General features: G+C 39.9%; 1 non-coding gene across 1 annotated transcript; it reads left to right on the forward strand.

Annotated features, from left to right (window-relative positions):
* Nucleotides 1-3,670: 3,670 nt before the first annotated feature.
* Nucleotides 3,671-3,743, forward strand: trnar-ccg (transfer RNA arginine (anticodon CCG)). The gene has a single exon. It is a non-coding gene; the product is annotated as a tRNA-Arg (tRNA).
* Nucleotides 3,744-26,660: the final 22,917 nt, after the last annotated feature.

Below are 26,660 nucleotides of genomic sequence, written 5' to 3' on the forward strand. Positions count from 1 at the left end.
CTGAGGGAGGAGAGAGCGATAATCGTAAAACTTTCCAGTCTGGGGATTCGACCATAACCTCTAGGCTACTGCTGCTCCAACCTGTGGACACAAATTCATGATCACATGACCACAAACAGACGCAGGCACTGACATGTACATGTGTACACACAGACACACACACACACACACATACGATGAAACACACACACTGACATGCACATAAGGACACTGACACACATGCTTTCTCATACATACATACTCTCACAATCTCTCTCTCTCTCGCTCTCTCTTTCTCTCTCTCTCTCTCTCTCTCTCTCTCTCTCTCTCTCTCACACACACACACATACACACCACGACAACACAGCACACTCACTTCCCCATCCCATTTTATCATATTCTGAATGCATATTCCCTCTCAGTTATCTCTCAGATTTTAAATAAGCCTTTATAGAGTGTTGAGAAAGAGCAGAGTTTTTTTTTTTATTCATGGAGCTTCTGTGTTATTAGACACTACAGTGAAGAGAGAGAGAGAGGAAAATAACAAACAGTTATATTGTGTAAAACTCCTCCCTAATTCCTCCCTCTTAAAAGTAGAGGAGAAAGTCTAAATCCTTCTTGGGGAAAGAACACTGCTGGCTGCTCAGTGTGTGTGACATGTGAAGGACAAGAACAGCAACCTATTGTTAGTAAACCAATCAACTGATGTTTGTACAAGATTAGCAGACTACATATTAGAAAAGGAAGCCAATCATGTCAAAACATGATTTTGTCATTTTTTTGTGATGACCAACCGTATTTTTGTATATTATATTGTATATTACTTACATGAAATGCAAGGATGTCAATCAATCAATCAATCAATGTTCTACCTATCTATCTATCTATCTATCTATCTATCTATCTATCTATCTATCTATCTATCTATCTATTTATGTCTGTGTCTGTCTGTCTGTCTGTGTCTATCTATCTATCTGTCTATCTATCTATCTATGTATTTGTCTATCTATCTATCTATCTATCTATGTATTCATCTATCTATCTATATATCCATCTATCTATCTATCTGTACTGTTTTGATATGAGATCCTTATTTCTGACTTTTATCAACCTGTATTGGCGACTCAGTGCACAACAACAACATCAGCGTGTCTCTGGCACAGCTTACAGTGGCCTGTAATGGACAGAAATATAAAATCAAATATATACACACGGAATGAGTAAGCTAGCTAATAAGGACAGAGACCCAACAGAAACGTCTGGTAAACAGGTATTACATTACAATGAGAAATAATACTGCTTTGTCATTTGTCTTTTTGGATTGAGAACAAAATGTTTTGCAGCTCCAGTCACTTGCTCGTAGCACCGTCTTTCAGCTGCTCCATCTTTGATGTCAATATCTATCAATATCAATATCAATATCCATCTGTGATTTCAATGTCAATATCGTTGCTCCATCTTTGTGCGTACGGTCGGGAAGTAAGTTTTTGGAAGCCAGAAATCTCTCCGCCTGGTGAAGTAATCGTCTCATTGGTATTGATCAACAACTCTATCGAACCCTTGCAGATGTATTATGGCATCTAGTGCTGTGGGACAGTAAAAACCTTACTTAATGCAGCCTTAATTTAGTGTAAACCACTTTGGCTGCAAACTAATATTTTACAGCTAGGCATGTGAAGCATAATTGAATTGAATAGAGAGAGAGAGAGGACAAGAGGCAGAAGAGAGGGGGATGAGAAGGGAGGAAGAGAGAGAAGTGTTTTGCTTCTTAGTTGCTTAAACTTCCACTGTATATAATTCATCTGTGATCAGATTTCATAAAGATTCTGTCATTTTTCTGTCACAGCTTTTTATTGCAAGCACACGTACAATCTTGCACACACACACACACACCTACGCACACACACACACACACAGTCTTATGACAGAGAAACACAAATCCATAGTAGCACGCATAGTAACACACTCTGATTTATCTTACTAATAGAAAAAAAATAGGAAAAAGGTAATGTACCCCTTTTAGCACACACACACACACACACACACACTAAAGCAATGCTTCATCTCTCTCTCACACATACACACACACACACACACACACACACACACAGAAATAAACACATGTGCATGGAAATTAAGACGCAAAAACACACACATACACACACACCGCTTAATTGAAATTCTGCAATTTGTTCAGAGAATACTGCAGTGTTTTGTCACACAGAAAATTACAATCAGTTTCGAGACACACTCGCACGCACACACACAAAGAAGCACACACACACACACACACGCATACGCGCACACACACACACACTGTTTTGCGACAACTGTGCTCTTTTCCTCAGGAGGGAAGCTGATACAAACATGAAAGCAGAGAAATTCATATTGGCTTCTCAAAGTGTCTCTTTCTCCCATGGGCGAGTAAACATTAGCATTCCACTGATTCCTGCTAATATCCTAATGCGCTCTGTGTCACTCTGCTCAAATGGGCTCTCATTTACTGCTGTGGACACAAGGCCTTTGTTCACTGCTGCTTCAACCTCTTTTTAAACTCACAGAGATAGACACAGTGAAGAGATGTGATAGATAGATAGATAGATAGATAGATAGATAGATAGGCAGACAGATAGACAGACAGACAGACAGACAGACAGATAGATACATAGATAGATAGATAGATAGATAGATAGATAGATAGGCAGACAGACAGATAGACAGACAGACACAGATAGATATATAGATAGATAGATAGATAGATAGATAGATAGATAGATAGATAGATAGATAGGCAGGCAGGCAGGCAGACAGACAGACAGACAGACAGACAGACAGATAGATAGATAGATAGGCAGACAGACAGATAGATAGATAGATAGCATTAGCATTTCACTGATGCCTGCTCATCTGCTAACCTCCTTGTTTAGATTGCTTATTTTGCATATGAAACAACATCACTGCTCTGCAGCACTGATAGGCCTAAGCAATTTTTTATTGCACTACCAATATATATATATTTTTTTGACCAATTTTTTATTTTATTTTTCATTTTACTTTCCACAAGGTTTGCAGGTGTAGATCAACAAGTGATCTCTGTCAATAACATAACATATAGGTATACCAGGGCATTGATAGACAGGTAAGTAAATAAAGCAGGAAATAAAAAAACAAAAAACAAATAAAATATAGACTTTTTTTTTTTTTTTTTCCCGTTACAAATTCATAACTTAACGTTTTAGTCGCACTAAAGCCATGCAATTATAACTAAGACAGTACAAGATACAGAAAAGTAACAGAAAGCATACACCTGCACCAATATATTGACCCTTACCCTTTACCCCATTACCCTGCCTGGTCAAATCAACTCATGTTTGTTTTTAGGACTGACCAGAAGACCCAGAGTCTAAGGTTGTGCTCAGGCTTATAAGGGGTTTTAAGGGGTCACATATATAATCGGTCTATGCTGTAAACGTTTTTCCTGCAATTTTTATGGTCCAATTTACAGATGTTGCCAAACTGTTTTCAAGGTCGTGGATAGGAGAATAGTTTACATATTCAAGTAGCATCCAGATATTTCAGAGTGCTGTGTTTCTGTAAAAGAAAAGGTTGAAATAGTGTCTTATAATATTCTTCACATATACCTCACCCTCCCTTTCTTGTACTCCTTGGTACTACTGTGTTGTTTCTGCATGACCCAGTGGCCTAATGGACAAGGCATCAGCCTCCGGAGCTGGGGATTGTGGGTTCGAGTCCCGCCTGGGTCGTATTCTTAGTGGGGTTCTTCTCTTGGCTGGCTGGCTCTGCACTCTTACCCCCTTGTACCCCGACTTTCCCCTGGAGTAGCTTCAAAGTGTACACATAATGTACAGCAGTGTCACATACGTATTCTGTATCTGCTTGTTCCAGCGCTTCATTGAAGCTATACCTGCTTATAATGAGTGAATGTAATAATTGAGAGGTTGCAGGTTCACTTTCCACAGCAGCCATGTGTCTTTGAGCAAGAATTCCTCTGAAAATAAAATCCTCTGAACATGAATTCCAGCTACTTAGAAAACAAGTTAAACATTTATATCCTTTGTCAGGGAGAGAGAGAGAGTTTTACAGTGTTTCGTTTTGTTGTCACTTCTTCCAACATGGTGGCGGTGTCTCCCTCGTAACCGTTGGTAACCACTCTCCCTGGTTACTGTCTGTCAGGCCTCAATGCTGTACATTGGTATGGCATCACAGATTCAAGTCTTGGCTCTCCAGTTTCTACCTTGGGTTGTATCAAGAGATCAAACCACAACACACACATTCTCTCTTCATCTCTCACACACACACAGACACACACCCTTTCACTCATTACATTTTTATGAATAACTTGCAGAGGGTAAATTCAATTGATATTTTTTTTTATGTTGTTTTGGTAGTTGTTTTTATCTTACATAACAATGTTCAAATAAAGTAAACCTACAACTAAAAACAAGCTACAAACTATTGATTGAACTGTCCCGGCACATTAAGAATAACAGTTTTGACTTCTTAAATTCTGTGATATTCCCTTTTAAATGGAGTTGACTGGGGCTAGGACCGAGCTGTCAGCGGATATTACAGTTTGCAACAGCGTGCAAACACTTTTTTTTTTTTTTTTAGCTCTTTTGTTTAGTGTATTCTCTGGGTTCTTGCTTTAGGAGAGAGTTGTTCATGTTCACAAGTATTGATTGGTCTGTCTTACATCACAGGAATGACAGACAGATGCTGTTGGATGAAAACCTATTAGCTCTGAAAGGTAGCTAAACTTTTCAGGGAGTAAGAAAAGCCTTGTGATACAATCAAAGCTCCACTGGCTGTGTTGTGTTGCATTGTCAATGTCACATCATTGTAGACCTATAGCTTTGGTATTTTTTTAAGTCCGGAAGTGTTAATAGTGGAGTGTGTGAGTAGGTTATGGGGTAGGTTATAACTATTGTTTTTTTGAGGGGTTATAATGTTATTTTTGTCACTTTGAAAAATGTACCTTAAACATCATAATCATTTATTTAATGATTTAATTAGTGAGTAAACATACCACAAAACATCCAGTATCAACTTTGTTTTTGTTTCATTTATTTATATTAAGATGAATGCGTACGTCAGCCATCGAGAATCAATATAATAAATATTTAACCCACCACATGTAATGACAGAGGCGATTCATTTTGATCAAAATGTCAGATTATAGAAGTAAGTAAAAGGCCACAAAATGTTGTTTTCAAATGATCGTAGCCTAGATGTGTATTGATATGATATTTATGTGAATGGATACACCAGAAAACAACCAATATCAACTTTAGTTCTCTTTATTTAATGAGGAAGAATGCATGCGTCAGCCATCGAGGATTGATTTTGTAGCTTGGACACAGCCATCGGACGCAACACAACACAACACAGACACAACGCAACACAACGTAACATGAGCAGTGGAGCATCTTTAAGTGCTTTTAAATGAATCATCCCTTCAATGGCTGAAAGCCGATGGCTGTAGTGGAGCAGAGCCGTTATTAAGCTTCTGGTGCTGCTCAACAGGTAGAGCATGGCAGGAACACAGAGTCAACTGGGGTCACCCATACTGAAGAAATGAATACATTCATGGTGCAGTAAGATGGATAAATGGTATATGATAAAGGGCAAGAAGGAAGATTTTTACCCATAGCACAAAGTGACCAGTCAACTCTTCCCATTTTCAGCTGCTGGACGATGGAGGCGCCGCTGCGAGTGAGCCACCGAGGTCGCGAGACATTTCAGCCTCGTTATCAAGCCAGAAAAAGCAAATGACAGAGCAGAGTTTTTATTACAGGATTTTTCGCTAGACATTTCTGTTGGATCTCTGCTCTAATTAGCTAGCTTACTCGTCTCTTTTGTGAAAGTGTAGGGGGCAGGAGGGGAGAGCAGCCAGAGACTTGTGTAGGAGCAGATATGTTCTATCCATTTTGTTCCAGTTCCTGCGTAGATTTCCTTAGATAAAATGTCATAGATTACTTAATGCCCCTTTAAGTGCAAAAGAACTTGGTGTTATTATTTTTTTTTCAAATGACAGCAGTGATATGTGAATTAATAAAGTGAGTGGCTCTCTTGAATCTAGGTTCAAAGAAGACTGGCTCATGTTCATAAAATTTTGATTGGACTGGACAAATAACATAAGAGAATCATAAAAAATTGTGGTTCTGTTTTTTTGCATTTTTCTTCCTCTGAAGATGCTCCCTGACGATCCCGTTTGAAGTCCCATTTGATTTGTTTCACACAGAACAATATTACCTTTGATGCGATACACAAAGGGAAAAAAAGTAAAGACAGTATTACTTTTCTGACAGTTCTTCAGATTACACACTTTGCAGATGTTTTTTATGTCAGTATCTGCCAAAAGCTAATCAACACATTATATGCAGGCAGATTGAGTTCAGTCCTGTAATTCTGTTTTTTTTTTTTTTTTTGACTCTACCATATGTTACAGTTTTCGAGGAAATTTGCATCTCAATTACTTCAAAATGAGAATAGATGTATTTTTTTGACGAGTGTTAATTGTTCAGTGTTTCATTGTTAAAAGAGTCAGAATGAAATGCAGTGAAAATTATATATGATCACCTAACAAAATGCTTAAAACTACCTCTAAACTTCTCTATTCTCAAACCCACAATTTCACAGCCAATAATTTAAACAGTCTGCTAAGCAATTCAGAAACTTTGTTGCACCAACAACCATATTCTAATGTAATGGCTGAACCTTCTTTCTTGAAATGGCCTGTTCAGCAGTTCAGAACCTGCACAATCAGGTTAATGAGATCAGTCCAGAAACTCCACTGTATTTAAGTGGTAACCCATGTGATCCTTGTGGGTTTTTTTTATTTTGGTGACATCTTTGCTGCAGCACTCACTGCTGTGGTGTTTCTGCACTGCACATCCCAGAGATCACCTGTCAATCAAACAGTGTGGGCGGGACTCTGATGTCTTTTTTTTTTCTTGTATTTTCCTGTTGATGCAGTCTGAGTTTCTGTAGGCCAGAGGATTTTTCCCTGGGAAAGACCTACCAGACAGCAGGTGTTTAAAACAGCAAATGGAAAACCTTTCATAAGTTGAGCCACTATTGTATTATATCAATCAGAAATAGAAAGGAGCATTTACATATATTTACATATATATGAAAATATTACGGATGATAACTGTAACACTGATTCACAGCAGGGGTTCAGCTTTGATAACCAATAAACAGAACAGCTCTGCCATTATAAAACTCAGGAACCTCCTTGCATGAGCTCTTTCTGTCTGCCTCTCTCACATGCAGAGTATAAACAATCCAGCCCATAATATCAACCGGGGTGATGTAATCGCTATGGTGATGCGATCCACTTTGTTTCCGTGGGTAACTCACTTAGAGACACATTATGCTTTTTTTTTTTATATATCTGGGAGGATGGATGAATGGATGGATGGAGGGATGAATGGATGGAAGAGAGGGAGAACTGAGACAGAGAGAGAGAGAGAGAGAGAGAGAGAGAGAGAGCATGAAAAACAGAGGGAGAGAGAGAATGGAGAGAAAGGGAGAGAGAGGCAGATAAAGAGAGAAAGGGGAAGGTGAGAGGCAAGGAAAGTGGGTGAAGAGGAGAGAACAGGAGAGGGGAGGTGAACTGAGGAGAAGGAGGGTAAGAAGAGAGAGAGTCAGTGGAGGAGAGTTAAGGTAAGGTGAGACGAAGGAGAGGTAAGAGAAGAGAGAGACTTTGGCAGAAAAAAACAGAAAAGAAGAAGAAAGAGAAAGCGGACAGAGAGAAGGCAGGGTGAGGAGAGGTGAGTCGAAGAGGAGAGATGAAAGAGTGATTCGGCGAGAAGATGACAAAGAGAAAGAGGCAGAGCGATATTAGGAGCGATAAACTAATTACGGCGGACCCTCCTTTTCCTGCACTCTCCCTCCCTCCATCTATCCATCCATCTCTTCTGCCGGTCATCCCCCTTATTCTCTCCGTCTTTCCCGGAATAAAAGCGTGATGTTTTCCCGCCGATAGAAAGCGGCTCTGCTTCCCGCAGGCTCTTTAAAATGAAACCGGATACATGTACAGCCAATCGGAAAGCTTTTAACTAGCAGAGCTATGGGTTGCCAGGTGGGTAAAGTATTTAGCGGTCGGGACACTCAAAGTGTGTGTGTGTGTGTATGTGCGTGTGTGTGTGTGTGTGTGTGAGTGTCAGTGTACCATATGTCAGTGAGTGAGGAGTAAAGTATTTAGTGGTCGGAGCACTCGCCGGAATTCACGTGTGTGTGTGTGTGTGTGTGTGTAGGTGTGTTTGTGTGTATGTGTAGGTGTGTTTGTGTGTGTGTGTGTGTGTGTGTGTGACAAAATGATGTGTAACAGCTGTCAGTGTAAATTTATGTGTGAATGAGAGTGTTCTGTGTGAGAGTGGGTGAAAAAAAACATGTTGAAAAAAATGTATTTGTGTCAGTGTGTCTGGGTAAGAAACCCCTCACCCCAAGAAACCCTGTGTGTGTGTGTGTGTGTGTGTGTGTGTGTGTGTGTGTGTGTGTGTGTGTGTGTGTGTGTACAAGAAACTCCTCACTTAAAGCCCTGTGTGTGTGTGTGTGTGTATTATTGTGATACATGCAAGTGTTCATACCTTTTTGTGTGTCCGTACAAGAAACCCCTCACTCCAAGATAACCATGTGTATGTGTGTATGAGAAACCCCTCACTCGAAGACACTGTGTGTGTGTGTGTGTGTGTGTGTGTGTGTGTGTGTGTGTGTGTGTGTGTGTGAATGCCGTCACTGTCTGCCAGCAGGACTACTTAGCAGAAACCTCCCATAGATTTCAGGTCCATGAATTATTCACAAAGGAAAAAAGTCTACCCTCCTGTTTCCTTTCTTTAATCCCCTCCCCCACCCCACCCCACCCCCCTCCTGTATAATTACATTAGGGTGACTGGGATTGCACTTCACACACCGGTGGCAGAAAAAAAAACATCCAAAAAAATAAATAAAATGATTTCCCCACAATTGTCTCTCTCTTTCTCTGGCAAAATAGATGCACTCCATTTTCAATAATCAAGGTGCACTGCGTAATAATTTCACGCCCGCTCCTGTCGTCTCGCCGCCGAATAATTTATTGGAACACGTTCGCTGGTGAAGCGTGAATCACCGAAAAACAAACACAAGTTTTTTTTTTTGGTTTTTTTCCTTCACTCTCTCTCTCTTTCTCTGAATATTAAAATAAAGGCAGATACGGCAGCTAAAAGGGGAATTTCATTAGCATAATGAACAGCAGGAGCGAGAAGAAGAGCCTTTTTCATTAGGTTGTGTGTATAATCTACAGCATTTGAAAGCGAGGTTAAGCGGGGATGTATTTAATTGCCTGCTTAGAGGGTTTTTTTGTAAATTAATTGCTGTGGGACTATATGCCGGAATGCAAATGGAAGGAATGGTGCTCACATGATGTCATCCGCACAAATTGATGTTTGAAGATAACATTGGTAGACACGTTCAGACCCAGTGGAGGTATTGTAATCCTACATCAGGCTTGCATGTGCTGTATAAGATCTCGTTTCTTTACGGGTTATGGAGAGAGAGAGAGAGAGAGAGAGAGAGAGAGAGAGAGAGAGAGAGAGAGAGAGAGAGAGAGAGAGAGAGAGAGGGAGGATATGGGAGATTACCAAGGAGAGAAACTGAGTCAAGGGACGACTGACGAGAGAGTGAAACAGATAAATGAAAGAGAGGCAGGTGGTTAGCATGAGAGAAAGAGAGAAACAAGGGATGGAGGTCAAGGAGACACAGCAAGAGAAAGCGAGAGACAGTGAGAGAGAGAGAGAGAGAGAGAGAGAGAAGATAGGGAAGATTTCCAAGGAGAGAAACTGAGTCAAGGGACAACTGACAGACAGGGTGAGAGAGAGTGAGACAGAGAAATTAATTAAAGAAAGACAGGTGGATAGTATGAGAGAAAGAAAGAGAAGGACAGGTCAGTGGAGAGAAACAAGTGGTTGAGGTCAACGAGAGAGAGAGAGAGAGAGAGAGAGAGAGAGAGATCGATGCTATCCATACATTCTTGTCAATGACAGATCTGACTGAGGATTCAGTCAGATCTGTGTGTGTGTGTGTGTGTTCTAATGTGAACATTTCTGTGTGTTTGTGTGCATCTCTCTCTGTTTCTCTCTGTATGTGTGTGTGTACCAGGGAGGTCAGACATCTCTATCACATTATGCCTGTTCATGTGTGTGTGTGTGTGTGTGTGTGTGTGTGTGTGTGTGTGTGTGTGAGTGTGTATGTGTGTGGCTGGTGGAGAGGGAGGGGGTGGGTCAGCTGTGTCAGACAGACAGATAGAAAATCAATAGCGTGAAGAAGATGCCAGTGGCAGCCACAGCCATATTTACCATCCGACACATCAACCTTTATTCTATATAGACATACAGAAACCACACAGAGAACATTTTACGTTGTGTTTTGACTCATGTCCTCCTACTCTCAGAAACTCTCTGAGGTGTGTAAATGTATAAATGCTGATTTTGCGTATGGATTGATAAAGAGAGACGGGGATAAATAGAGTATGAGAGAGATATAGTGAGATATAGCTCTGCTCTGCTTGTTTTCTGTATCAGCTGACAGGAGGCATGAAATCCATCATGCGTTTTTCTTTTTTTAAATATTTCTCTGGGAATGTCATGGATATTCAGCAGTGTTACTTTTACTACTAATGCTAATATTACAGTTTTTCTCAGTCGCTTTGGTACATTTCTCGAATCATCCTTAACATTTGCAAAACAGTAAGTGCATTTCTCAAAACAAATCGTACAAACAGCACCACACAATGGATTATCTGCAAAAGCCCGTAACTTGCTCAAAATCCTTAGTCTATCTCTCAAAAGTAAATATTTATGTCAATGAACAAGTCAGTGCCATCAGAATGACAAGTCCTTGTGTCATTGTTTACAAACAAGATAGTCAAAATGCTCAGTCATGTTGTCAATATAACAGTGTACTCTGTAAGTATTTTCTGATGTAAACTATGGCTAAGGTTTTCATGACAATGATTGAAAATGTACAAGGGCCGCACTTTTTCTGTATGGCATATATCAATTTCAGCAGTACAAAGTTACACATTACTGTATGTGGGAGACTGATTGCAAGAGATTGGACAGGATTCACATTTACGCTTTTACTGTTTGTACTGTAATTTGTTGACAGACCATGTCATTGCGATACATAAAAGAAAAAGACACAACTGTTTTACAGCACTGCATAGCACAAAGGAAAAAAATACAAAATTAGAAATGTAAACATAGGAAACACCCTTAGGCAGAACTGTACATGCATCACTGTATGGGGAATTACAGTGCAGTCTTTGACGTTCCTGTCTTGTAACACTGTGTTGTGCTCTGTCTATATATGCTTGCCAATTGAAGGTTCATGAGATGCACCTCTGAGCTATTTTAGAGAACTGGTTGATCATTGGTTGATCTAACGCTTCACACATTCCCCTTCATTGGTGAGAATCAAGTCAAGATTCACCTGAGAGCAATTCATCAATTCAGGACACATTTATAAAAAAAGTCTAATAGAAATGTATAGAAAATATGCTTGACAGATTATGACAACTGGTTCAACCATTTTGCATGTAATGACTTATGCAATGAACTAATGCCTAGATGTTTTGGGGAGTAAGACTATTCAACAGAGAACCAGTATAATACATTTTGATCAACATGACATAAGCAATTGACAATGTAGGAAACAGCAGACAATTGTACATAATCATGTGCATGAATGTGCGAAAGCATTTGCAATTTGTTCAAAAGAATGAGAAATTGCTTTTATGATGTGCACAAGTGACTAGACGATGTGGAGGTTGAACAAGTACTTTTGAGAATTTCAATTCTGATCTGAGAAATGTACCAAAGTGACTGAGAAAAACTGTAAACGCAGGGTGTACTACAGTGGTAGATGTTCCTAAGTTTGATTGTCATCCGATCATTTTGGGTTTACATCCTTGATTGGAGAAATCACATTTGTTTTCATTTGTTCTCACTGGGGACATCTGCTGTCTGACACTTTGTGTGAAAAAGAAAGCAAACTATGTATGGAACAAGGAATCATGCGCTCATTCTACCCCACTGAGGAAGCATTTGGCAAGGAGCGCGATCTGTTTTACTAGTTGGCTACAGGCTATGAGCCATGGCTCTATTAAAATTAAAAATAGCCATGATTGGATCATGATCACTTGTTAGAAATGAACAGTTTTAATATTTTTGCATAAAACTAGCTATAATCAACCTGGTAGAATAGCTTGACAGTGGTAGCCATGTAGAAGCCCTCCATCTTGTATTTATACTACCGTGGTAGCCATGGAAGAAGCCCTCCATCTTGTATTTATACTACAGTGGTAGCCATGTAGAAGCCCTCCATCTTGTATTTATACTACAGTGGTAGCCATGTAGAAGCCCTCCATCTTGTATACTACAATGGTAGCCATGTAGAAGCCCTCCATCTTGTATTTATACTACAGTGGTAGCCATGTAGAAGCCCTCCATCTTGTATACTACAGTGGTAGCCATGTAGAAGCCCTCCATCTTGTATTTATACTACAGTGGTAGCCATGTAGAAGCCCTCCATCTTGTATACTACAGTGGTAGCCATGTAGAAGCCCTCCATCTTGTATTTATACTACAGTGGTAGCCATGGTAGAAGTGCTCCATCCTGCATCTGTCCTGCATACTGATGGAGCCGTGAAAGAAACTTCAAAGTCCTTGGGGCTGTTTCATTTCTAAAGCATGCTGTTCCATGTTTTACCTCCATACTATCTGAAACCATTCTCCAGTCTTACTGGAATTTATATTCACATCTCGTGTGTGTCTGCGTCCCCCCATCCACACTGCCTTGACCTCTATAAAGCTTTGACATTTTAGTCAAATAACATGGGCTGCGATTGCTTGTTTCAACACATCATTGTGGGTTAAAGATACAATCCGTGATTTATACATCCAATCTATCTGCATTTGGGGTGTATTCGCATGTGAGGTTGACTTGCAGGTGGAACATACTGTAATCCCTTTACAAATCCTTAGCCCATCAAAACTGCAAATGCATGTCTGTCATACTTCACTGTTTGCAAACATAACAAATGTAGCCAGCACTTTCACACCCAATTCATGTTGACCTTATACATACTGAGAGCCTTTGTATCAGAATGTTAAGCCCTATCCACACAGGGCTAGTACTGTGTTTTGTGGAGACTTCATGGAACAAACAAATTACTCTCCAACGTCTGCGTTTTGCGAAACGCATTTGCAAAGATTATTGAAATTTGCTGAAATCACTGGTACCCCCAGATGGACTTGTTTAAGGTCAAGATTTTATAGTTCTCACTTCCTGATTTACGTTTATGCCCAAAATGCATTCAAAACATTCCTCTATATATTCCACTGCTGCCTCCATTTTTCACGACAGGAGGAAGATAGAAATCATACGTCTAGAAGAAGAAAAAAAATTGCATGCCAAAAACAAATTACAGCTGATTCACTCAGGATTAGTATTATCATGGGACTTCTGTCTTCACCAAAATATGGGAAGTAATTTGCGCTGGAATTTTCTTTACAAATTACAGACAGGGCAGATGTGCACGGGATTAAAATCGCTGACAATCTCAGCAGTTATTACAAATCAACAGGTATTATCAGCGCTGTATGAATCTGGCTGTATGCATGAAACACAAATTATTATAGTAGAAAAAAAATGTCTTCAGTAATTGGCTATGTGAACAAAGCCAGTGGTGGGGCAACAGTGCTTCAAAAGGGGACACCATGCTGGAAGATTGGGGCTTTCATGCCCGGTCCAGTGGCTAACAGCTCTGGATGAAATCATCTCCCCCTCCAGATTATGGTATTCATTACTTCTGAAAAGGCCTCGGCGTGAAAAGAGAGGAGGAGGCGAGGATGGAGGGAGCAAACAGAGAAAGACGGAAGGCAGAGAGAGCAGTCATACTCTGCCAATAAACATATTCATCTGAGGATGCGGCATGCTTCAGATGTTCTCCGTTGGTAAATATACTGTATGTTTATAATGTGTGTGCGTGTGTGAGAGAGAGAGAGAGAGAGAGAGAGAGAGGGAGAGAGAGAGGGAGGGAGAAAGGTAAAGAAAGACAGAAAGAGACAATAGAGAGAAAGAGGGTGCAGAAAGAAAGAGAAAAGACAACGAAAGTGACACATGGCGAGAGGGTGGCGGAGAGAGAGAGAGAGAGGGAGAGCGAGATCAACGGTGGGTGGAACTGATTCAGTTTGAATGCGACTTTCTCCATCTCTCCTCGCCATGTGTCTTCTCATCTAGGTCACTGAATCTCTCCTCTCCCTCTTTCACTGCCCTCTCTCTTTTTTTCTTTTTCCCCTCTTTCAATTTCTGCCGGTCGTCCGTCCGTATCGCTCACCATTCTTGCTACAGTAAAACAATTTCTTTTGACCCTCTCCTCTTCCTCTCTCTCTTTCTCTCTCCCTCTCTCTGAAGACCAGAAAACATAATCCGATCCCTTCCTATTTCAGAGCTTATGGAATATGAAAGAGCCCTCTCCATTTCATTACCAGGGAGAGCTGCAGTTTGAAATGACCCATGGGGAAAAAAGCTTTTATTTATTTATTTGAAAATTCTCATATGGATGTGGCCAATTTCTTACTAATATTTGTGACAGGCGCTGTCAAATCAACACTTGTGAGGATTTCTTTATTTGCTTGCCAGAGGAGCAAGCATCTACATTTGTTGATGTCCTTAAGAGACTGTAGGATTTTCATTAGGTCCTTTTTGTACTGTGCATGTCTGAAATGCCTGTGGTGGTAACTGTTACAGGCCGGCTGATGGCCTGTATGGTGCAGCTATTTTATCTGTGGAAGAATACTTTTTCCATTTCACATTTCACTACAATTCAGATTGCTTGTGGAAGCATTTCGCAACCTAGTTAGAAGTTTCATTTCAAGTTCCCTGGTTTTCTGATGAGGTAACTTGTGTCATTTTACCACATTTGATTTATGTTTTACTTATTGTTAGTAGGTGCACTTAATCCTTTGTTGAGGCTGTGACATTAAAGTAGGAGCCAAGGCCTTGCTCAGTGTATGTTAAGAGTAACTTTAGTTGGTTTAAGGAGCTAATATTGTTGATTTTTTTCATTTTTCATTGATACATGTTCAGAACGCATTTATTCTTCTGTTAAAACAGAACCTCTTGCTTTGTGTGCTTTTGTTTGTCAATGCTCAGCTTTATTATCATCAGCTGTAGCTGATTTGCTTGTCTTGGCTTTGTACTAATCTAGACTGCTTGTTTGCCAAGATGCTCACAGCTATCAAACATGTAACGAGCACTAACCTAGATTCCGCTTGTTTTTTCACATGCTTTTTTTGTAGATTTGTGGAAGAGCAAGATCTGATCTGCAAAATGATGCATCACACTTGAATGAGGGAATAATGCAATACTTTTCATAGCCTCTCAGGTTAGTCTTATAAATGCAGACGCTATAAGAAAATTCTCAACCATTGACATTGTTACTACACTACAGCAGATACTTCACCTTGAATATTTGGTTCACGCTGCTTTCAGTAAACGTACACAAAAGCACGCACATCCAAACAGGTACTAGGTGCTGAATAGAAAAGCAATCAAATATTAAAAGATAGAGTCTGCACACTAGAAATGGCTCCCATGGCGTTTATTGGTATTACCATGTTTCGAGTGTGGGCTCTTCTTCAGGCATGAATGCATACACACATGCACACACCCTACAAATACCTATTAGATGGGGTCACCTGACAGCTCACCTGATAATGTAGGTATTCATGCGGCTTTATAATACAAATAATTATATGAAATCATATTTAACAGTGATTTGCAAAGCAGCGGGGGTTTGGCTTGTCAGGCTTGACAGCTTAAAATGGCAACTTGAGAAGCATTACCTAAGAAGCTAAGCAATTTTCCCATTACAACAAACCCGCGAATCATGTATGCACACATGTACTTTCTCATACTATAGATATGCAAATTGGGTCTATAATTGACTCAATAACACAATCATCGGAAGCACCGTTGTGTCACTGAACATTTAAACGTGGATTAAAGAAGATCTTGTCACTTATGGATGATTACATGGTTTGAATATACAGTATATTGCAGAGCTGACCTTTCTGCTTGACTAGCCCACTCTCTCCCTCTCATTTCCTGACAGCTTTCCTACCGTATTTATGTGGACTATTTATACCGTTTAAACCCAATCCTATGACTGACTGACTGACTATTTCCATGTAATACATACTAGAGTCCCGCTGGGATTTCTAAGAGAAGCGTTCTACATAGGGAGCCATTTTGCTGCAGTTAAGAGGTCAGCTTTGAAACTGCTTAGAAGGATAATGGCTGATGTGCGCATGTGTGTGTGTGTGTGTGGGTGTGTGTGTGTGTGTGTGTATGCCTGCATATTTGTGTGTGTGATGGTGTGCAACCTCGTATGCAATTGTGTGCTTGTAAGTGAGTGCATGCATGCATGTCTTGTCATGTTTAAATGCATAGGATCCCGTATGTGTGCGCCTGTATGTGTTTTAGTGTGTGTAAAGTCCTGTTAAGAGTGTGTGTGTGTGTGTGTGTGTGTGTGTGTGTGTATATTATTGATCTGTTCAGGTTTTCTCCCCAGGCTAGCTGATTTTCTGGGCAGAGACAGCGAGAGCCCCCTGCAGAGCTGAATCTTATGTTTCTGAAACCTTAACGCTGTTTCAAGCCATTATCTCTCTCTCTCTCTCTCTCTCTCTCTCTCCCTCTCTCTCTCTCTTCCTCCTCTCTTCCGCTCTCTCCTTTTAGTTATCCCATCCTCTATTTCCCTCCCTCTTCCTCGCGTTAACCTCTCCCTCCCCTTCTCTCCTTTCTCACCACTGTTGTTTTTAGATTTTATCTTCATATAATCTTTCTCTTTCCTTCATATTCTCCCTTCACTCCCTTTTTCTTTGTTCTCTATTTCTAGCCATTTTCTCCCCATCTCTGGCTGTTATTCCCCTCTCTCTCTCTCTCTCTCTCTCTCTCTCTTTCTCTGTTCTGCCTTTCTCCTCATGGCCTCTTGCTGATGTTGGATCAGACAGAACAACATGACTCACAGAGAGGGGCTGAATTCCCTTTGGTTCACCATTCGATATCAAACAGAACTGTGTGTGTTGGTGCTGTGTGTAGGACCTTAACCCCTCTTTGGAAACATGAAACACTGACAGAGACTAAACAGCGATTGTACCAGAGGTCAAATGTCCACAAGAGGACTGATAAAAGGTTTCTTTTGAAATACGGTCTGTTCAAGATGTCCTGCTTGACATGATAATTACAATTTACTGTACCAATGTAATCAGATTGTTGTTAGATGCTTTGCCTCCAAGATCTGTAGAATACAACAACATATATTTTTTTTCTAAGATAGCACCAGCAATGGATTGGCCATCATCATTCTCATAATAATCTACATTACAGTTACAGGGGGAAACTGCTTTTTAGAGCCTCATCTTTTTCTGTCATCAGGAATGATAGGTAGATGCCAACATTAATTTATTTCATTCTTCGGTAAAACAGGTTCTTAAAATGTCTTAAATTGAGATTATCTAAAATTACGGCCTCAAAAAGGTCTTAAATTCAGTTAATTGTAGCCTTTTAAGTGTCAATAATAACCACAGAGGTCTTGGTAATGTTGCTTGTTAAGGGTACTGACCTATAATCTTACAGGATCTTTCGGCTTTATGTATGTACAGTATGTATGTATGTATATTTATTGTGAACTTGGTCTTAAATTGTATTCTGTACTGTATGAAACTTGCAGATACCCTGTAGCAAAAATAATCTCAAGGCCAAGGACAGTCTCCAAAAGATAATGGCTCTTTAAAATTTCTCTCTGTTTTTTTTTTTTTTTTGGTATGCAAAACCTTAACCTTGTTTCAACAACATGGATCACAGAAATGAGCTAAAGGTAAAATATAATATTCTGAAATTATGTGTGTATAAAATTATATATGACTAGAATTAAAGATATTATACTCCTTTTTTCCACACTACAACACTAAAACCTTAACTTTGTATGGAGCTACAAGCTATGCTTGATATGTTGCCAGAACATTCACAAGTTGTGGAATATAGAATAAGATAGGCTGAATAAAATATTGTAGTTTTGTAGCTGAAAAAAGTTTTTTTTAAGGGTTAGGATTAAACCTACACAGTGGGGATATGGGGGAAAATTAGCACTTGAAAGCTACTTTTGCCTGTAATGGCTTTAAAAAAATGTCTCCATGCAGCTACAATATAGGAGCTACATTATATTCTTATATAAGACAGTTAATGGACTAATACATTAGCAACTGTCGATGTAGTTACATTATATTCTTAACAAACAGTTTTTCAGAGGTTCTTAAGGCAAAATCATTTTTGAAATATTCCACATTTTCTTGGTTTTTGGTTCTGCCTCTTTTTTTTAATTTTATTTTATTTTTTACTATAAAGTTATATTTTTAAAAAGGATCCCTTCACTACCAATAATATAATTCCAGCATTTATCATACCACTGATTTAAATACCAAAAGATTTCAGCCTGATTTTAGCTACCATTTTCACCTTCTCACATACATTTTAAGGCTTCAATCCCATTTCATCTTTTTTCTTTTATTTTTTTTTCTGTAGAGAGGTTTAATCTATAAAATGTGCGTGGGATGACCACTTTGGCACAGATTTCCTTCAAGATATCTCAGCATGTCTTTAAACTGTCCTTTAAGTCTATTCTGCCGGCTTGATATCAAGTTAAAAAGCAACGCCTACACACACACTCCCTGTTGCTTTGATGGCTGTATCGCTGTATCGCTGTCCGCTGTGCAACCGAACACCGAGTCCAGACGCTCCGGCTGAACTCTTATTAACCTACAGCATCTTAACAGTAGGAGCAGCAGGACAGTAAACTACCTGACTCTCTTCAGCAAAGACACAGCGTTCTGAAACTGTTGAATGCTACTTAGGCATGTGAAGTATTTTCACAAACTATAATACCAAAAGCATCTTCATCAATGCAAATGCAGATATTTCTTAAATTCTGGTTCCAGGTGGTTACACACAAGTAAGTAGCAAAACTTCATAGAATTTGTAAATGCTGCTGCTGCAAAAAAAGGCAAAGTAAGAGTAAAAAATTCAAAACCGTATGACCTTAGGAGTTTATGTGAGTGTAGAAAAAGGGGCAAGTCTAGGATGACATACACAGGAAAGGTCGAATTAGGTCTATTTGTAACATTAGAAATAGCTAGACTGATGGTTTCACACTAAATGAAACAGTGAAACTTTAGAGTCCAGTATATAAGGGCAGGAGCATTGGGAGGGAGTGGAGCGTGATTTACAGTGGCAGAGGATATAGGGAGAGAGTATCTTTGTGTTTTCTTTGTAAAAAAAAAAATTCTGACTTGGACTGAAATTTGTTGCATGCTTGACATGCTGAGGAGCCTTGATGTCATGACATCTGTAAAAAGCACAGTCAAAACCCAGTGTAGGCAGTAATTTTGAAAAACATGTCAACTAGAATATTCTCTTATTCGTGGAAAAATACTTTTGAGATGAGGGTTTTTTCATCAGCACCAATATGGAAATAGGAAGAGTGCAGCATGGAATAATGTAATATACCATATGATGTCAGAGTGAAAGAAAACACCACATTCACATTAGAAACACATAAATTCTGTGAAAATCTCATAGCTCAACTTTTCAGGAATTAATAAAAACAGACTGATGTTTTGGATCAGATGTTGATTAGTGCAGGAACAGATAAACTACAGAATGACGATTGGTTGTCAGCAGAGGTGTGACCAAGTCAACTTTGTTCGAGTCCCAAGTCAGTCTCAAGTCTTGAGGCGCAAGTCTCAAGTCAAATCCCAAATCTGTAGATTACCAAGTCAAGTCCAAGTCAAATCCATGTCATTAATTGCAAGTCCCAAGTCTAAATGTAGAACAGCATGTCAAGTCAGAACAAATCCAGTCCAGTATCAATTTAATATCTTAAAGAAAACTAAATATCTAGGACTTTTCAATGCAATATGGTTTTAATAGGATAAAAACTTGTAAATTACTTAAACTGATTATAGAAATCAAACTCATGATGCAGTTTGATTTCTATAATCAGTTTAAGTCATTTACACAAACAAAAAAGATCTTTTGTCAAGACTTTAGAAATCTTTTCATGTCATCAAAGTACAAGTCAGAGTCAAGTCCCAAGTCACCAGAACCAAAATTCAAGTCAAGTCTCAAGCTATTAAAGAGTTTAACTCTGTTTTGAAAGAGGTTTTAGTATTGAAGCCCTAATAATTGATAGCCACTAAGTTTAATATCTGCAACTGTTTTACCACTTCAGAGGACCAGTGGTTTTCATGCTGCAAGTAAAATTCTTGTGGCTAATCTAAATTATCGCCAGAGTTTATGAGCTGAGAGGAGATACTTCCAGAAACTGAAGCTGTAGCTGAAGACATCTGGGTTATATGGGTGCAGGGGAAAGGGGAGCACAGCATGATATACAGTTGGTCGGGGGTAGAGGGACCGGGTGGAGAAGTCTGTCATTGTAACATTAGACTATTACACTAATCCTTTCCATTTAGACACACTTCAAAGAGACGGTTAAAAACTGGAGAATGGGCCCAGAGGGGGATGTGGGTGTCAGGGTCAGTGTTTTTGTATGTGTGTGTGTGTGTGTGTGTGTGTGTGTGTGTCGGGATAATGGGTATGCATCTGTGTGTGTCAGGATAATTGTTTTGTGTGTGTGGGTTTGAGTGGAGAGGTGAGGACTCGACCCTGGGGGTTAATCCTAAATCTTAACCATGGAGAAATGTGAGCCAGACTAATGGTACAATAACATATGTGTGCGCCTATACACACACACACACACACACACACACACACACACATGCATAGTGGGTGTGCAGGAAGCAGTAGGGTGTCCAGACAGCATTAGTAGTATTTTTAGCCAGGACCATTTCTTCAAGTGTAGGCCAAACAAAGACTGCCTTTCACATGCACAGTCTGCCTTCTCTTCCTCCATCCTTCATTTCCCCCGCTCCTTCAATCTCTCTTTCTCCTATTTTTCCTTCTCTCACTCCCTCCCTTTATTCCTCCTTTGCTCCCTCGTTCCCCTCTCTTTCTTTCCTCCCCCCTCTCTCTCTCTCCCCAGTCATAATTTTCTTAACTCACATTTATTTTATCCCTCCCTCCATGTGTGCCTCCCATTCCCTTCCCGTTTCTCCCTCCATCCCTCCCCTCTCCTCCCTGGAGGCCCATTCATCCCCTGCTTCCCTCCTGTCCTCCCTCCAGCCACAACTTTCTTTCTCCCTCTTTCCCTCCGTCTTCACCGCAATTTACCAGCTCTAGCTAAATAAACACTGGTCGCACAGCTGCTGATCAGGTTTGCATTCCCCTTTCAAATCCCTCCATCTCTCCTTCCCTACCTCCTTCTGTCCATTTTCCTTCCCCCCTCCGTTTCCTCTCTCTCTCTCTCTCTCTCTCTCTCTCTCTATTATAAGCCTACAGAGGCTTTGCAGTCACCGATCTGCTACCACAGCTGGTGCCATCATGGAGGTCCAGTGGAGAACTGCCTGTGCGCAAAAGATTACTAAATATATCAACTGGGAAACAAAAAGAGAGATACATACAGTATCTTTAAAGATAATATAATTGTGGTGTGGGAGTAGGTTAATTCTGTAATGTTATAAGTAAAAGTGAACAGTCCAATAAGGTAGATTTGTTTCCAAATTAAGGTTAGTGTGACACAGTAAACTGTCTTGTCATTAAATCTTGGTCCTTTGGTCCCATAGTCTCTAATGCAATACAACTTGTAGCTAGCAGGCTAATTTCACCAATCAACTGATTTTAATGTTAACACATGATTACTAGCCACTAATAAAACTAGCTTCTACTAGATAGATACCTCAACTAGTTTATAAACTGTAAAAGATCTGTTAAAAATAGCTGACCAGATATAGTCAGATAGCTAACAAGCTGACATCTAAACACAAAAGCAGTCAGATTTATAAGTGCCAGTGCTGTTAGTGTTAGTTGTGTGTTATACTTTACTCTTATTGTCCTCTTTCTCTCCCCATCTGTCTTTTTCTTCTCTTTGTCCTTCCCTTCTGCATCTGCCCTTTCTCTCTTTTCTGTCGGTCTCTATTTCTATATTCTTTCTGTTTCTTGGACAGTCTGAAAATGAAGCATGACTTTTCTTGTAGCAAGAAAAAAAAAAAAAAAAACAGAAAAAAAACACACCAAACACACTTCAATGCATAGACATATACAGAGGCAGACACACCTACACATTAATGCATTACCACACTCACAGCACATGAACTCCCACAGACGCACATATGCATGCACGTACACACACCCACACAAAATTGCACACACATACACAGAGACACTGTAAATATATCAGTCACAAACACAGCCCCTCTCACTCAGACACACATTTCTTTTGAGATAAGGCTGGATCGGATAAAGCTGGCCATATCGCAACCCGCCAAGTCCCAGCCGGGCTTAGCCGTCTGCATGGAGTGTGTGTGTTTCAAAGAGATCAAGTGTGTGTGTCCAGACTTATCCGAGTGCGTGCGCCTCCCTCTGTTATTCTGTTTCAAAGAGAGTAAGCCGAGAGGGTCGCGTTATAAGAAAGAGCTGGAATAAAAAGCGAACCTGATCACTGGAACATAGTTCAGAAGGCTTAGAGTGTGTTTTGGATAACGCTCTCTTTGAGGACCATATCTCTGGTGCATTACAAGGGCATTATTTATGAATCTATTTAGTCTTTATAAATCCCATTATAAGACTACCTGGGTATGGCCCCTTCTTAGAGTGTGTTTCAGCACTAGGATCGTGTTTTTCCCTTGGCGAGTGAAGTGACAAAAAAGATTAGTGCCACAATGCTTGTGGGAGCCGCTGCCCGCACGAGTGTCTGGTTGTTGAGTTGTTATTAAAGCACAACAAGCAAAGTCTGCTGGCTGATGTCTACAGGATGTACATGTGGGACCCACCGGGCGCCGCGGACACTAAAGGGATGCAATGCTGCTGTCATTTGAAACACGCAAGGTGCCTTTACCCACATGTCAGACCTCTCAACTTCTCTGTCAAGTGCGTAACTGGCAATACGAACATATAGTAACACTTGAACTTGTACTTGAATTGAAACCGCATTTTATAGTCTAACGTAAAAATGTAATGTAAAGTGCAGTGCTTACATTTACGGTTTTATACTTCTGTGTTGATATGAGCGTAGCATGTTGTTGAAATCCTGTACATGGGGTGGCAGTGTTTAAAAAAAAAATCATATCGCACCAAAACAAAACATAGAAGAAAAGAGGAACAGGAAGCAGACGTGACTACAGTCACCGGTAAAAAAGACAAACATGGACGCGACTCACAGCAGGAGGAATGGGATGTGTTGGAGCTTGAAGAGTGTGATGCCGTCATGTTTGCCCCTATGATAAGTATAAAATTTGCTTAAAATGCGTCATTATATGTGCATCACTAAGCGCATTACAATTACATTACTAACCACCTTAGGAAATGTCATAATACACTTTAAAGAATTATGAATTGTCATGACCGTGCAAACAAAATAAATAAATGATCGCAGTGATAAATAGATTAGTTAGAACAGCCTCATAACCGGGACACACCAAATTCATAATAAATGATGGTGTTATGATATTTTCTGAAGCAAATATGATGTAATTTTATTCTTATGAGATGCTAATGAGGTGTTATAAACAAATAAATATATAGGACCTAGTGGAAAAAAAACATATAACAGCCTCATAACCCGCTTATGCCAGATCCATGATGCATTGCAGTGTATTATGACATTTTCTGAAGCATATAATATGTGCTTACAATGCACATATGACTTACAGTGTGTTAGCCTAATAGCTAACAAGTGTTACCAACATGAACATAGATCAAATAACAAAACATTATATGAAAACATTAACTGTGTGTAATAGGTGGAGTTTTCTTGCTGCTGAATGTAGCTGAAAACATTTGAGGAGGTTATACCAAAAATATTATATATCCTTAATGGAGGGGAAAAACATTCATCTTTGTGAGAGTGGGTGTCACTTTTTTTTTTAAATGGTAGATATCTCCTTTTGGAGCATCGTATTTGTAATAAGATATGGAATTCCAATCGATTTTGTAAAAACCTATGAAATTTCAATCCATTTCAGAACCTGAATACTTCTTTCTCCTGAGCGACCTCCATTCTGGAGCGGTTGGGATGAAGAATTTTCTAGTGAAAAAAAAAAAAAGAAAAAATCTAAGTCACCATTCACCATGCTCTGCATCGGTCTGGTAAAGCTCGACCAGGTCGCTCCCTCTGTGTGTTTTTGTGTTTGTCTGTCTGTGCTGTTTGTCTCTGTGCAGATCCTGTAGTTCCCGCCCACCTGTCACTTGTTTATCCTGTTTCCCTTCCTGCACATCTCCTGATCATCTTATTATCTAATCACCTGCCTGCCAGTTTTACCACACACCTGTTCCTAGTTTCCTCATTAGTCTCAGCAATATACAGTATACACCTGTCTTTGTGCACCAGTTCTCTGCCAGATCATCATTTATGTTTTACCAGATACGTATCCCGCCTGTTTAGTTCTGTTCCTGCCCGTTATGATCTCTGCCTACGAGTTCGGTTTAGTTCTTTGCCTCATGATTCTGTATCTTTGCCTGTTTGGACTGACCTTTGGATTTGACCTTTGGAACGGACTGTATAACAAGCTGCCTAATCCTCCAAGTAAAGTTGCTTTTCTAACTCTACCCCAGTCTCCTGCCTGTAATTCTGCACTTGAGTCCTTCCTGACCCGTGACACATGAGTGTCATATTATACCTGTTCAGTTTTACTTTGGTTTTATGGGCTGCTGGAGTCTGCTGGCTGAAACATGGCCTTCTCAGATGTACATCAGAGCTTCACCACATGCTGTGGACACCAAAGTGTGTACATGTACAGCTGCAGACACACAAACCATCGCAGGGAATGAGGCCCAAACAGACTGTGGCCTTTTATTTTCTGTGGTATTTATGGGTGAAAATGTGTGGCTTCTGTGTACCATCACCATTTTACTCACATTAAAAAAATGGCTTGTATGTGTAGGAAAGCAAATCTCTAAATAATTATGATAAAAACCAAAAGGCAAATACTTTACAATCTGTGCTGTATTTGCTACATTGTAGTCTTTTTTTTTTTTTTTTGGAGTGCATTAGTACAATGTGAGAGCTGTGGATGGATGGATAATTTAATGAGGAGAAAGGAGGATAAGTGAGTTAGGACAGAGAGAGAGAGATAGAGATTGTCATTCACAGATGTCCTAATGTCATTGTTTTTGCCAAAATATACTGTCAGTGTCTCATTCAAGTGTCACTCACACTGGGTATATTTACATGGGCACTGATGGACATGAACAGACTGATAGATTAACAAATTAACGGGACCCACTTAGCCCCAATATGTGTTGCTCTTTTGTTTTTTTCTCCTTTCTTGGTAAAGAATCACCTGTCAAACTACACGCCTGCATGCAAAATTTGGCAGTTTATGGTTCCCTTCTGTGTAGAAACAGTATTTTCCAAATTCCAAATCTTTAGAGTCAACTCCCAAATTCAGCATAGATACAATCCACCAACGAAACTTCATTTTAATACAATTTTAACTTTTAAAACGGGTTCATACTTGGCATAACTGGCAGCCCAGGAGTGTCTTTTGGTGAAAGAAGAAAACAAAATGACTTGTGAACCAGAACCAAACCACATTCGGAAAGATTTCTCTAGTCATGTTCTAGGTCACGTGTGTGTTTACCAGTGAGCGAGGGAACATGACTGCTATATGACACGAGGACCCACTGGGAGGCGGGATTTTCTGCATCCTGAGCTAATAAAGTTCAAGAATCCCCGCTTTAACCGTGGAGTATACATCATCATCTCATCTCACAGAGCGCGATGCCACTCCCTCTCGCTGAAATGTAAGTGCACAAGCTGAGAGGCCTCATCGCAAACAGAGCAATGAAGCGTGAACAACGTCTAGACACTAACTCCCACCGCCTTCTGTCCAAATCACACCCATTCATATCCCAGCATGCACCAGCCTACTCTCAGTCACATACAGTCATATCCCAAATGCGCAGAACAGCTATCATTTTATGGGCATCAGAAATGGCCCGTGGGGAAATATGTAGTTTAGTAAAAATTGCAATAATCAAGTTGTGAAATAATTTAGGACACACAGGCGCAGGCACACAAACACAGCTATGCACTTGCACACATTTTTACATAAATACACACACACACACACATATACACACACAAACATGCACACACATTCTCCCTCTTACTTATCACACACACAAACCTCTGAAACTCTTTCCTTAGGGAAAGTGGGGGAATGCACACACACACATACACACACATTAAAACATGAAGAATCCTCATTTATTCATTATCCAACTCCGCCAAGATATTATTCTTTCATGTGAGCTGATTAAAATTACCCAGCACCACGAAAATATAATAGAGCATTTGTTTTCCTTTCATAATAATTAGTTTGACTCGCCCTGGAAAGGGGTTTGGTTAATTGAAGAAGCGGAAGAAGGGATTGTGCTCAGTGTTCGAAGTTGGGTCGGAGGGAGGAAGAGGAGGATGAAGAATCAGAGAGGGAGGAAGAGGG

Source organism: Centroberyx affinis, unplaced genomic scaffold, assembly GCF_046629955.1.
Source record: "Centroberyx affinis isolate AG114_WGS23_722 - 3 ecotype Tasmania unplaced genomic scaffold, CSIRO-AGI_Caff_v1 ptg000015l_1, whole genome shotgun sequence".
NCBI lineage: Eukaryota > Metazoa > Chordata > Actinopteri > Beryciformes > Berycidae > Centroberyx > Centroberyx affinis.